The sequence below is a fragment of the Danio rerio genome, chromosome 1 (genome assembly GCF_049306965.1).
Source record: "Danio rerio strain Tuebingen ecotype United States chromosome 1, GRCz12tu, whole genome shotgun sequence".
Taxonomy (NCBI): domain Eukaryota; kingdom Metazoa; phylum Chordata; class Actinopteri; order Cypriniformes; family Danionidae; genus Danio; species Danio rerio.
This window is the reverse complement of record NC_133176.1, coordinates 35983213-35998153: the sequence shown is the minus strand read 5'-3', so window position 1 is coordinate 35998153 and position 14941 is coordinate 35983213. Positions and strand designations below refer to the sequence as shown.

The following is a 14941-nucleotide window of genomic DNA, read 5'->3' as shown; positions in this document are numbered from 1 at the left end:
ATTGTGTTAATATATGAAATATGAAAACTAATGTCAATTTAAACATGCTGACCATTTCTTTGCTCCCTAGTGTTGCATTGTCAAGTGGCATGGCTGTTTAGGAGTTCACTGTTTGATTAGTGACAGTTGACTTCATGGTTTTATACGGTTGTTGAGTGGAGTAACAATCACAAGGACACAGAATCACATGCAATCTTTTTGCTGAGGCTGTTAAAATGTGTCAGCAACTCCGAGAACATGTCCTCCAGTTATTTTGGGCTTTCAATCTTTTCGGCAACCAGAAATGTGAGTTGCACAGTAGTCAAAATGGTTTTAGGATGAGATATCGCAAATGGGGTGCAAGCAGACATTTAGACTTAAATATCTTAAGTTGGTTATTTTGATCTAAATATTTCACATTTCAGGAATTCCCAGAAGTGGAAGTTTTCAAGATTGGATAAACCTCTGTTGTGGTGAAAAGAAACTATATTAAATAAAATTCAAAGCAACTTTATTTCATCTAACAGCCAAAAAAAGAAAACAGAATAAAGAAAGAAAAAAGCTTTGTTGTTGTTCTAGGACTAGTAGTGTTTGTAACGATGGGGGTAAACAACAGAGGTTGGATCCTAATGCAGCTTTTATTAAAAGTAGTTAGGCAGGCAAGGTTCTATAAACGAGCAGAGGGTAGCATAAATATAATCCAAAATGTAATCGATGAAACAGACGAATAGGTCAAGGCAGGTAGCAAAACAACAAGTATAAACAAACAAAAGTCCAAAACACAGCTACACAATACAGCAAAAACGCTAGGTTATGCTCACTACAGGGAAACAAGACTACAAGACGAATATATATATATATATATATATATATATATATATATATATATATATATATATATATATATATATATATATATATATAATACCTGTAATCAGTCGTGATTAGCTTCGGCTGTGTGTGTATCTGTAATCAGGAGGACTTGATACAGAAGAACTAATACAACTACTGGATCCATGTTGTGGTCTTCTGTAATGGAGTAAACAACGGGTTGGATCCAAATACAGATTTATTAAAAGTAACCAGGCAGGCAAGGTTCAATATAGGTGCAGAAGGTAGCATAAAGAGAATACAAAAGGTAATCGGTAAAACAGGCGAAGGGGTCGAGGCAGGCAGTAAAACAAAACATAAACAGCATAAACAAATAAGGTCAAAAACATGGATAGACATAGTGTGAGATAGATAGATAGATAGATAGATAGATAGATAGATAGATAGATAGATAGATAGATAGATAGATAGATAGATAGATAGATAGATAGATAGATAGATAGATAGATAGATATGTTTTTATCTACAATAATATTGGTAAATACTATATAATATAGTATATAATAGTATATAACTATAACTTTGAAATAGCAATTATATAATTTAGACTACACAAATGTCTAAAAAAGAAACAACAGTATATAATATATAAATAATAATACACAATATATATATATATAAAATATATTTCTTTAAATGAAATGTATAAGGAAATATGTACTTCCACAAATTTAGCTGATTATTTAACATTAGTTAATTAAAATTGCATGCCTGTGATTGAATGAATTGCATCTTTTAGTAAATGACCTTATAGCTGACTCGATACTACTGTAGTTTTGTAAATGTGCTTCTGCACTTCATTGACAGATTTCATGCCCTACAAGATATAGTTGCCTCTGTTAGCTGTGGTCTTGCAGCTCTTGCTCAATGTCCTCCAAGACAAATACATTTTAAAGAAACACTGAAGTATTGCACAAAGATATTACATTGACTATTTTCTTTTATTGTCTTATCAGTTCTGGGCCTAGGAAAGGAATGAGATCTTGGCCTTGAGAGCTTGCACTCAGTGCAAGGTATCACAGTCTGACTCTGAACTGTCAGTCTTGGACACACAAGTGTACTTTCTCAGATCAACGAGTTAATGATTTATCTGCAGCATGTCCTTGGTTAGAATGTTCTGTGAAGATGTACATTTTCCTCATTGACTGCACTGTTAACCATTGCTGTAGATTATGCGGCAAATAACCTAAAAATAGCCAGTGTTTTGCTGTAATAAAATGATACAGTAATTCACTCAATGTACCCATTATAGGTAGTAACTGTGACAATAAATAATATAGGTCATGGTTTGATCTTCTATTGGTCTCACACAAACACGTGATGTGATTTCACAGGTCAGAGTTCACCACGTTTAAACACCTAGGGCCCTATCATACACCCGGCGTAATGTGGCGCAAGGCGCGGTGCAATAGTCTTTTGCTACTTTCAGCTCGGCACAAGGGTCATAAGCCACATTTCCACTATCAGGCCAGTGTGAGCCAGGGCTTATATCGGGCCAGGCCGGGCCAATCGCCTGGGAGGTTGAGCAGTGAGGCGGAAATCATGTCGCGTTTCCACTGTGGGGCTAGTAGCTTGCAGCGCGTCAGCAAACCCCGCCCCCAGAACATCCCCCGAATCGAACGTCACTCAAACCGCCCACTTCAGCGAGAATCATGCAGATAAAGCACACCATCAGATCATCACGAAACTATTAAAATAGGACAACCAAAACAAACAAATGACACGTTATTGTACAGTAGTACAACGCATGTCTATACGCACATGCCTGTGTGTTTTCATTCATCATATTCATTTACTCGCCGACCGACTGGCATCGAAATCCAGTGGTCTTGCCACCAACGGAGGGACCCAGTGCAGGGAGCGCACACATCCATAATATAACTCCACATCTATAAAATTCTCCGTTAATAACTTGATATAAAATGTATTTTATAACATCCTCTAGACAGACGCTGTCCAACATTCATCCCAAATGCTCCAGACAGAACTGAAACATGATTATTTTCCCCTATAGGCTTTACGACACTTAATAGGTGATTCCCTTTATTTAAAGATGTTGCTTATTATATCTTAAGTAAAAGAAAGTGTTTAGTGTTTCAGCACATAAGAGCAGCACGTAATAAAATATTGCCTATATTTCGTTGTGCTCAGCAGCAATGCACTAATAAAGCTCTTTATGTATTTTAAATTTCCTTTTTTTAATTTTACCACGTACATACACACTTGTTTGAGGACACAGAAAACATTTTGAACTTGCAGTTTTCCCCGTCAAAAAAGTGCTGCACAGATGGAAGACAGAAAAAAAAGGTCGCCTAGTTTCTGCGTTCACTCACCCCGAAAATGCTCTGTTTGCATGATTTGATTAATATCATCGTATCCAAATACTTTATAAATAATATTTAAAACATTTTCCGATGTTTATTTATTTATTTATTTTTTAGAAAATCTTTTTTTCAAAGAGGCTTTTGAAAAATAAAAGTTTAATGTAAATTTGAAACAGTTTGATATAGTACCTAATTGTTATAGCTATAGCTGTTGTTAGTTTAATATTGGTTTATTTATTTATTGTGATTTTATTATAGGCCTATCTGATATTTTTAATTCTTTAAATTATTTAAATATAGCTTAGGCTATTTTATCTAGATATGACACTATTGTTTTGAGCCTTCAAAAGCGGACATGAAAATTGTAAAGTTTAATGTCTTTCTGTTGTATTCATATAGTGTATTATCTCCAAAATAAATTAAAACAATAAAAAGAAAAGAAAAAAGCTGCTTGCGGCATCAACAGAGCTATGAATGGAGCGCTCTTTTCCTCGGTCTCACACACGCATAGGCATCTAAACACGCAAAAACACTTATTAAACTTGACAAAACCTCTTGAAATCCTTTACTGTCTGCTGTGTCTTTTATATGGTGTAAAAATTAGTATGCGTTATTGAAACATCAAAGAGATGCAGCAAAGAAAAGTGACTTATTAAAACTATCACTTTATGCAACAACCTTACATTTAAAAGAGAAACATAAGGGCGATCATATGCAAAAAAAACCCCAGCCTATAATTTGTTCCAGATGTTTTCTTTCTCTTATTTATTTATTTGTTATGTGTTTGGCGCATGTACTCATGTGCGATCGGAAAACTGTGCCCGCCTCTCCTTCCACTCCGCCCCGAAGCCCCGGCTGGCCCTCTTTGGCCCAAGGTATTCGGCGGGCCGAAAAAGGCCGGCCGCTGGCCCCAAGAAAGCCCCGCTTTGGCCCGATTAGGCCCCGGAAGTGACAGTGGAAACGCCACTGGCCTTGGCTCGCCCTGGCTCGCTCGCTTTAGGCGCGATAGTGGAAACGTGGCTACTTTGAGGTGTTGCGCCACACTGTTTTATTAGCAAATGCATTTGCGCTCAAATGTGCGCCCATAGGCGTTCTAGTCAAAAAAAGCAGCCGTGTTTTGGCGCGTTGCTATTTTGAGAAACTATAAATAGTCTGTTCTTTAGACCAGAACAAAGTCGGTCTATTGTCTGGTGCAAAGTGCGCCTGGCTTACACACTACACACAAGATGTAGAGCAATATGCAAATATCTTAACATATGAAAAAGATATAATATAATAAGGATATATATAGGATATAAATATAAATGATTAAAATATTACAAAACATATTAATTACTAGCCTACATTAATTTAAAAACCACTGCCTTACTTTCTTCATCTCGGGAGGCTTTTTCAGTTCATTCAATTTGCTTTTGTATAATGTTATTATTATTAGCAGTATTATTTATTATATCCATATTTATATTTGTTTTATTAAAAACAAGCTTAGATTTGTCCACCTGTCAGGTTTTAGACCATATGGGGCATGGCAGGTGTATTTGGAAATAACTCAGTATTTTGACCACTCTTTGATATTATTGTTCATTCATTTGTTTGCTGGAAATTAACTGCATTTAGAAATAGTTTTGAAACAAATCTTTGTGCTTAACAAACGAAATTAATTATTTATAGGCTAATTGATGTCTGTGCAGTAAGGTTTCCCTATCCACGAGAGCAAATGTGAAAGTGAACTTACTTTGCGTCTAAATGCGTTTATGGCGCGACGCAGCTGGCTCTTAAAGGGAATGGGAGATGAGACTCTGGTTGGTTTATTCTCAAAACACACCTATAACTCATAAAAAAAATAAATAAACTCAACCCTTTTAGACCATGTGCCACAGTGCAAAGCAGACATACTAAACTTTTCCGATCTGCCACATTCAATTGCGTACAAATAGAAGTCTATGGGTCGAATAGAGCAGTGTAACCACAAATATACCTGTAGATTTCAAATAAGCCCGAATGACTCAATTAGTTTGATAAGATGTGTTTAATTAGGGTTAAAGCTAAACTGTGCAGAGCCTCCCAGTAATATATCTTAGCAAGAAGATATTTAAGTCTTTGAAACCAGTGTGATACACACTGCATGTTGTTTATTAATTAGTAACTTTTTTTTGTTACATTGTAAATAGAAATTGTACTCATATCTGCTGATAGCATAAAATACAATAGATTTCTCAAAATTTATATTCTATATTTTTATTTTTTGATTACAGTAAGTATTACTGATTAAATTTAGCAACACAATAACTACACTGTGAAAAAAAATAAAAAATTGTATGATTTATTTCAGCAGCTATAGGGTGCCGGGAAAAAAAAAAAAAGTTAAATGACGCCTGTTATATTACAGAAATATTATTTTATTATATTATAATATTATATAACTATTATTTTACGATTAATTTCTGTCATTTAACAGCCGCTTTTTTTGTGTGCACACTAGCTGCTGGAAAAAAAACAAAAAAACTTATGGATTTTTTTTTTTTTTTTTTTTTTTTTACAGTGTACAGTGTATAATATAACGCTTATGTGTATACAGTATTATGGTGTCATTTGTAGCACTATAGTACAATAATTAACTGTAAGCAGTTTCCAGTAAGTTTTTGTGACAGTCATAATCTGGCAACACTGTTGCCAGCAAATCCTTGTGGTTTTGTTACAATATTTAACTGGCATTACTGTAAATAAAGTAGAAGCTGGGTGTAGGAATTAATTAGGAATTTATAAGTGCTAATAAACAGTAAATGTTAATAAGCCTGTAGTAAATTATGTAAATTATTATTTAAACTAAAGTGTTTTGGTCTGACATTATTTAGTCTGGTTCCAACTGATTATGTGCGATAACAACAGTTTTCACTGAGGTGAATCAGAAAAATAGTTTTTTTTTTTCCCCCTCTTGAGTAAGGCTGATGTGGCATTACGTGAATTTTAATATAGACTCAAACCTCAGGCTATTCCTGTGCATGACATGGTGGTCAGATCAGCATTGCTTCTGTTTAGCCATTGGCACAAAGCAGCACATTCTGACATTCCAAATTCTTATGTAACGTGATGTGGTTTGGCTCTGTATGGCCAGTGAGAAAAAGGGGTGCATCTCATATCTCTCTTCTTTTTTCTATTTTGCTTTTTTATCTTTATGTTTTTTTTTTGTTTTGTTTTTTGAGCACTGTATCAATTAAGACGTCTCTATCCTCAGGCATATATTGTTTTTCAGCTGATTAAAAAAAGGAACGAGGGTAACTGGGGCCCTCAAGCAGCAGGGGAGCATAGAATCAGTCACAAGCTTCGACCTAAACGCCAAGGGTGGTATCATTTCAAGAAAGTCTTACAGAGCCAGACATCTGACTACCACTGTTCCACTTTGTATATTATGTCCAAATGGACACATACTGTATTTTAAATAAATTGATTTATGCAAAATTCCATATTTTAAGTAATGTAGAAATTAAAATAAACACTATTATTATTAATAATAATACTATTATTAATAATAATGATTTCTGTTAACAGCTATTTTTATCCCTGCAATATCTCAATTTTTTTATTTCTTTTTTTATTCAAATCTGGCTGTTCAGACTTTCTTACAAGTGTTTTCTTACAAGTAACAGATTTAAAAAAAAAAATGATATTCATATTAGAATCAAATGACCTAAAAATTGCTAAATCAAAGGAAACCTAAATAAGATGGAAAGTTGTGCTTTAATAGCACCAACTGTATGCCTACACAAATGTCATTCCTCACCATAATCCGTAATCATAAAGTGAATCTCAGTGCCTCTCCATCAAACCATTTGCCCCCTTCCCCAGTTCATGCTCTTACGTCTTTGAGTTTTCATAAACCAGCATATTTTTAGTACTTTCACCATCCTCCATCCTCTATCCAAGACTCATGATTTGCTGTTGTTATGGAGTCTGTCTTATCTCTGGCTCAGGGGCTCAGAGGGAAACTCTAGGGTCGAGCAGCCAAGGCTTTGATGCTTTCCGAGCCTGCAGGATCTGATCCTCTCTGTGGAGCACGTCGCCTTGCCTGACCTAACAGGCCGCATGCGGAGAGATGCTGCAAGCAGACTTGCTGGATAACGCATGCACTCAGTAAGTCATGTACATGTCTGGATCTGTAGATGAGAGCAAGTCATGTATGACAGAAAGCGTTCATGTCATGTTTTATAATAGCAGAGAGATTGCTTTTTAAAGGAGAGATGGGAAGTCATTGATTTCCACATATGGCTGAAAAACTGTGTGAATGGGAACGTGGGTAGATGTTTGCTATCACGCAGTGGGTAGCGATTACTCCCCACTGGACTCTGTGACTGCAAATAACTGTGCAAATAGGCTGCCGGCGATAACATAACTTTTGATGTTTGTATTTATTCATGTCTTTAAAGGGATTTAAATGGGTTTGTTAAATATTAGATTCATTTGGTTATCTTTAAACAATGAACTGGATGTTTCATTTTAGGACTCTGATGCATGGTTTTCAATTTAGTGAAAAGATCTATAAAAGTATTTTGGGCTCTGATGTTTTAGGATTGGTTTCTTTTCTTCTTTCTTTCTTTCTTTCTTTCTTTCTTTCTTTCTTTCTTTCTTTCTTTCTTTCTTTCTTTCTTTCTTTCTTTCTTTCTATCTTTCTTTGTTCTCACTCACTATTAGCTTGCATTGATAATGTCATGTGCACTCAAAAAAATGAATTATGGCTTTAGTTGGTCCAAAGAATATAACTATGTTTAAATTAAGCAATTCGCTTATGTTTGTGTATTAAAAATAAAAGTGTTGTGTTGGAAAAAATTAGAAAAAGTAAGTTTTCACATTTAAACAGTTTGCTTAATTAACATGAATAAAAGGGAGTTGTGTTGCTTCTGTAGTACTGCATTTTGGTCAATAGGTGGAGTAATATCTGCACATGCGCAGGTTCAAAACAACACAGGAAGTAAGAAGATTCAAACCACAACGATCACTCTCAGCTCGGCGCCATATTATGGGAATCAAAAGAGGAAGATTACAGTACAAATTGAGAACGTGCACAAAGCTTTCCCCAATATGGACACACAGGTGAGATTTCTTTTTACTTTTATGTATTTATACTGAGGCTGTGACAATATTTGAATCATAAATGTACTCTCTTGTAATACTCTGTTGTGTTTGTGTATAGTATTGCTATAAAATTGCCATGTTCCCTGTGTCTTTTCCACATTATAGACATAAATGTATAGTTTGTTTTGCATTCCTGTGAAATTTTATACTTGGTATATATTAACTCCCCCAAAATAAAGTTGCAAACGTTGGTAGTAAGGAATAGTCATGTTAGAATAGTCTAAGCTTTTCACTCATCATAGCACACGTGCTGCTGATAATGTGACAATAAAAGTGATTTGATTTTTTTATTTGATTTGATGGTCTTTATTTTAAATGAGTGTCAAGCAGTTTGTCGAGTTTGAATGCTAGTTTTGATAACCTACATAATATTAATTAAAATGTGGTGTTGGCACATTGTTATTTATTATCTAATTGTATTATTCAAGCCTGTTAACTTAAAAAAAAAATCAGCAAAAATGCATTTGTGACACTTAAATAGGATGACATCTAGCATGATGACATATTTAATGTAAGCTTATTTGTTTGGTCATCTAACACGTTTAAATTTTTAAGTTTAGTCGTTTGCTATTTATATTATTATTTTAAATCTTTGCTCACTCACATCTATTTTCTCCCTCACAGGTTTACAGCTCAACCTCTAAAGTCCCATATCTGGCTGAGGAGACTGTGGATCATCCAGGTACTATGCCTTCAGATGCCTATACACACATTAAAATGATGTACAGTAAAAATTATTACTAATTACTAATTATTTAGTAAATTACTAATTGTCATTTCATGTCATTTAGAACATCACCAGTGGAAAAAAAAGGTGTGAATGCATCCTCAAAGCCCCTAAGTGAGGGAGTACATGGTAAGCTATTTTATTTTATTTTATTTTTTTAAACATTTTGTATTTTCCTCTTAAACCAATTCCTCCTTTCACCTTTGATCTGTTGGTAATTGTTTTATTTTTTTACCTGACTTTTTTAGGATGCTGGGCATGATGAAGCCAGACCTTGATGTGCAACACCACCTTATGAATCTACAGTAGTTACGTTAACATTTAGCAGACTCTTTTGTCTAAAGTGACTTACAATTGAGGACACATTCAGCAAATCAACAAGAAGAGGCAATACACCCAGGATGTGCTAATTATACAAAAAAAATTTAAGAATTAAGAATGCTCTTACATGTGGTTTGTCAAGCCCACACACCTGTGTAAAGCAGACTTCATGCACAATGTTTTGTTTTTTGTTTTTTAGATGGGAGTGGTTGTAAGAAAGTGTCTGGTGCAAATGTGCATAAATGGTGCAAGTGTCAGAGAGATGAATGTGTGTAGCTATTGCATGTTCTGTGATGGTTGGTCTCATGTATGGTGTAGTGCTGATCGTGTTCCTTTGCTTTAAAATGTTAATCTTTTGTAAAATGAAATTAGCTCATTTTATGAATATTAATAATCAACAATAACGGTTTATTCTTAATTATTAATATTCCGGCTTAAGCTTCAGTCAGTTTGGTCAAACAAACATATGATTGTAAATGATCATGCTCGCGCGACCGAGCGGATTGCCAGATTATGAATATTAATTATCAACAATAACGAATTATTATTAATAATTAATATTCCGGATCAATTTATTGTCAATTTGACCAAACGAACACAAGCAGAGCCGCCGCTCTTCCGAGCGGACACTGTAATCTATTCATTTAGAAAAAGGGAATTTAATTGCTACTTCTTGTGAAGTAGATTAATCATTCAAAAGTTTTAAACAACTTATAATAGCTAGGCAGGGGAATCTGTATTTCAGTGACATTTTCTCGTGAGGCAAACAATACAATTCATTTGATTATAATGGAATTTATTGACTAGTCAGACGTAACGAACAAACAAACGCACAAACATACATTAAACACAAAACAAAGGTAAACCACGTGGAGATATCGGGTCTATAGAACGTGTAACAGCAAAGAGAAATAGTAAAGCTAGAAAATATAGATTTCAGATTAAAGAGTGACAGAACGTTCAGTTCCACACGCACCATTACGGACCACCAAGGTTATAAAAAACACCTTTTTGATAAAAGGGGCACAGCTTAATCGCATAACTAAAATCACCTGGTCTTTCATGTCTGGCGGTCTCTCTTATGCGTCTCTCTTCCGTCGTGATGAAACTACTCTTGATGTCCTTTGATGCGTGGAGTTTGTAATGCAGTTCGGACGAACACGATCGCAAACTTTAAACTGAATTTACTTTGCCGGAAAATAAAGAAAGCGTGGCGGGAAAAAGTCCATGCGGCTTAGAAAGCCACGTGTGGCCCGAGGGCCACCATCAATGATGTTCCTTTTTGGGAAGTTCTCTTTCTGCACAGATGTTTGGGGGGAAGTGTGCTTATACCTGCGGGTCACGTGACAACCCGTACAGCATTCTGACCAATGATTTCAGGGGAAAGTTTGCGCGCGAACCTTCCTTTGTCTCTGGGCTGCGCGTATGCAAATTTGAGCGTCCGCCTAAAGCATGCGGACAGGCATTTAATACAGGGCTTTAAAGAATAAAGCAATGCGAGTTATGGTCTCGATCTATGCATCATGTGTTGTAAAATGTCAGCAGAAGCCCATCTGTACCAAACATGGGGGGGTTGAAAGTACCTCAGCATAATTTTTCATATCCTTACAATATTTATGCTTTACAAAGGCCTACATGGAACATGCATATAGGTTATAAGAGAGGTTACACAGGTAAGAAAGGTCAGAAATGAGATACAAAGTTTACAAAACATAACACATTGGTTTTGTGCTGGTTCTGGATTTGATGAGTTCATTTTCTTTCTGTCGGAACAGCCTCGTGGGGGTGTATGTGTGAGGGTATTTGGAAAGGAATGTCTTTGAAGTTTTTCTGCTTATCTATCCAGGCCCCCTGAACAACTTAAGCTGTCACGAAAATCCAGACTTCTTGGAGCCAGGAGTCGTAAAACCGTTCTGTCGGACCGTGATAAAATCAATAAGAAATTTTATCTGTGGACTGTACGCTACACTTTCTTTGAACAACTGAAGTGTTATCTGCTTTTTCAGTGTAAAGAAGGTACAGTATAGTTTACAAAAGACGACTTAATTTTTCTAAGTATATTTTTGATAAATCATTTGAAGGCAGAATATTATTTTTGAATGTTTTTTGTAATATATGAAAAGTATTAATTTGAAAAGTGTATTTTATGATGTTTTTCTAAGCATATTTTAAAAATCATTTATTGTTTTCAATTTGCTTCATACTTGTATTACTATTATTTTAATAGAATTAATATTTTAACTTATTGTAATAAGTGAAGATACAGATAAAGACAGTATTTGGATTTTGATAATCGTTTTATTGCTGGAAAATATGTAAAACTGTAAAAATGCTATTGAATAAACTCAATGAAACGGAAACTGTTTTTTTTATTTGGTTAAACATAACAATATCAATTTTAGAATAATTGAACTTAAATAACTACATTGATTAAAGCTAAATTATAATTGTTACGTTGATTGAACTAAACAACATTACATTACCTTTATGTAACTAACTTAAGGTCACTAAAATTAATATTCTTTCTTAAAGATAACTTAACTCGGTTACGTGGAACCAGTGGACAAAAAAAAGTTAATTAACGCCAACATATCATTTTTTTGAGTGTGGGGGATTTATATAGTATATATATTTATATATTTACAGTTTTTCTTGTTTGCTTTGATCTGGTTAACTAAACTAGGTTCCACTTAATTTTCATTATCACTATCTCAGCAGAGCAGAAGACCGGTCTTGCAAATGTGTAAACCCTTTCTCATTGGGTTGACACATTTACCTCACCATTTTTCCAAACAGTTAACACAGATGTCATTCAGGCAGTCCAAACTTCATTGTTTTAGCTATGGTAACCAAACAGAAACTGTCTATTCCTAACCATTAGAAACTACTAAGATCAGTATGAATTCACTGAAGCACCGGTTTGACACTCCTTCACAAAAATCTTCAATTAGCAATCAGTCTGCAAACATTAAAAATGGTGGAAGGTCTGTGTTGTTCTGTGCCAGCATGGATGGGGGAGGTCAATAGTGGCTATGTCCTATACTCCCAATAGATTTTATATTGGTTGACATGTGTTTTGTCTAATATTTGTAGTATTTTATTACTCTTTTCTTTTTTCTGCTTTAAAAAAAAATATATATACATATATATATATATATATATATATATATATATATATATATATATATATATATATATATATATATTTTTTTTTTTTTTTTTAGTTATTTCAGTTTTCAGCCACAGTTTGAAAAATGTCATAAATTCAATATAAGTTTAATCAAAGCATTTCTTATTCTGGATCCAATTCTTTGCAAAAAGGCAAATTTGACAGCCCAAATAGAATTCACACTGAGTTCTGTGTTTTGTTTTTTGTTGTCCATTGTCTAATGATTAATTGAAAGAGCTCATATACTTGTTTGCAAGTTGTGTTGTTTGAAGGTAAAACTAGCGTTTGTTGCATATTTTAAATGTTTTGACACGGTATGTGCATTTTGCAAGCATAATGTTTCATTTTGACCATGAGGCCGCTGTTTAGGCCTGTGTGTTAACTGTTATGAAAATGTGGAATTTCAGTTGACGGCTGCATCAAGGCAAACAAGAAAAACTGTAAATCCCCCACATGACATTATTGTTCATATAAAAAGCAGACATACATTAAATAATACATTATTATTTTAAAAATGATGTTGATTAAACCCTCCTTTATTTTATAAATTCTTTACAGATGAATGCTATAACATTTAAAACAGTACAATATTTGCTTACCAATTTCCATTATGTGACTGTCACTGTGTAGTCATTAAAGTTGTAATAATTAATATTCTACACTGATTTAATAAGAACCATATATACGTAAAATGAGAATGCATACTTGCATTACAAAAAATAAATAAATAATAAAAAAAAGTACATTTAGCTTCCGCACTCCATTAAGTATCAGTCTGTCCTTATGAAAACTGAAATACTGTCCTGAGACCAATGAAGTTCTTCTCATTGTACAGCTTGATGTATGCTATTCAGGTAAAGCTAAACCTGGAACAGTTTTAAGGAGGGCATGTATCAGAAAAACCTCTAGGCAGATTCAATCTTCAAAAACGCACAACTGGTTGCTTCACACAAAAAGACATCCTTGCATTATACCAAATGGAGCCTTTAAAATTTAATAAGGTTTTCAATTAAATATAACCAGGAGCAGACATTCGGAAATGTACCGTATGAGTGGGTGAAATGGAGACCAGTGCTCCAAGCAGAGACAGATAACATATTTTCAGTGTTGGGGAAAATGAGAAGTTGTCACAATAAGAGCGTTTAGGGATGTGGGAGGAATTTGATGCTCTCAGAAAGGGTCTGATTAGAGACAGAGTGACCAAAAATAGCTCTCCCATACATCTTTTTTTTTTTTTCTTTATTTTGGTCCTCAGTTGAGTGCTCTGGGAACCTTTCACAATTGCACAGAAATAAAAAACCAAAGACTACATCACTACTGTAGCACCGTCTGTGCACTATCAAATGTTAATTGCTTTATTATTTTGTATTTTAACAAAAAGTGTTCAGTTTGTCAATCATAGTTTATTTGTTTTGTTTTGTTTTTCCCTGAGAGGGAAGGGAGTATTTTTTTCAATTTGTGTATTAGAACCTTGATCCCTGCTACAACAGGGTTTTTTTTTTTTTTTTTTTTTTTTTTTTTTTGGTCAAACTTTATTTTGATGGTTTGTTTGTTGAATTTAAGTTCCATTGCATCTACACATCTACCTACCAACTAATTCTCACTAGATTATAAGTAGACTGTCAGGTTGGGGTTAGGGTTATTGTAAGTTAACATGTACTTGCAAAGTTTCTTACAGTCAGTTAAATGTCTGTTGAAGGAGCAGTATCAACAGATATTAAACAAACAGTCGACTAATACTCAACTGGACCATCAAAATAAAGTGTTGCCTTTTTTGCCAAAAAAGGGCACCTATGATTCACAATGATGCAAAAAAGTAGTTTGGACAGAACTGTGTGTAGGTATAGTGTGTCTACTGTCATACTGGAATAAAAGAAACAACAAGACTTTTTTTATTTTTTTATTTCTTGACTCTTAAAATAAAATCCAGTTTTCCATCAGACAGTTTTCCACCAGGCATGCATTAACATGTCTCTGTAGTAACATGTATACACTTGTCCACAGAACAGGAATTGCAAAGTACCTGAGATTAAAAGATCTGTTCCAACTCTCTGTGATCAGCTGCACTTCAAGAATGAGTTTCAGAAGTTTAGAACGTTTTTAAAACAGTGCATGTTTGTAATAAAGAAAATACATAGAAAAGACACTGAATAAACTACACCACAAATATATATATATATATATATATATATATATATATATATATATATATATATATATATATATATATATATATATATATATATATTTGACTCTTAAATCCATAATCCATTAAATGAATCCCTATTCTGCTTCATCCATGTCTGTCTCCGTCACTGACTTGATGCAGCAGGAGAAACAAACATGCAAGTAGGAATGGTGAGTGGGGAGAACCAGATGATTTGAATTAAAGGTAGAGGC

General features: G+C 34.2%; 1 long non-coding RNA gene across 1 annotated transcript; it reads left to right on the top strand.

The window, feature by feature from the left end:
* Positions 1–8153: 8153 nt before the first annotated feature.
* LOC141385975 (uncharacterized) lies at positions 8154–11732 on the top strand. Its single transcript, XR_012407091.1, has 4 exons — positions 8154–8282; positions 8949–9006; positions 9116–9180; positions 9300–11732. It is a non-coding gene; the product is annotated as an uncharacterized lncRNA (long non-coding RNA).
* Positions 11733–14941: the final 3209 nt, after the last annotated feature.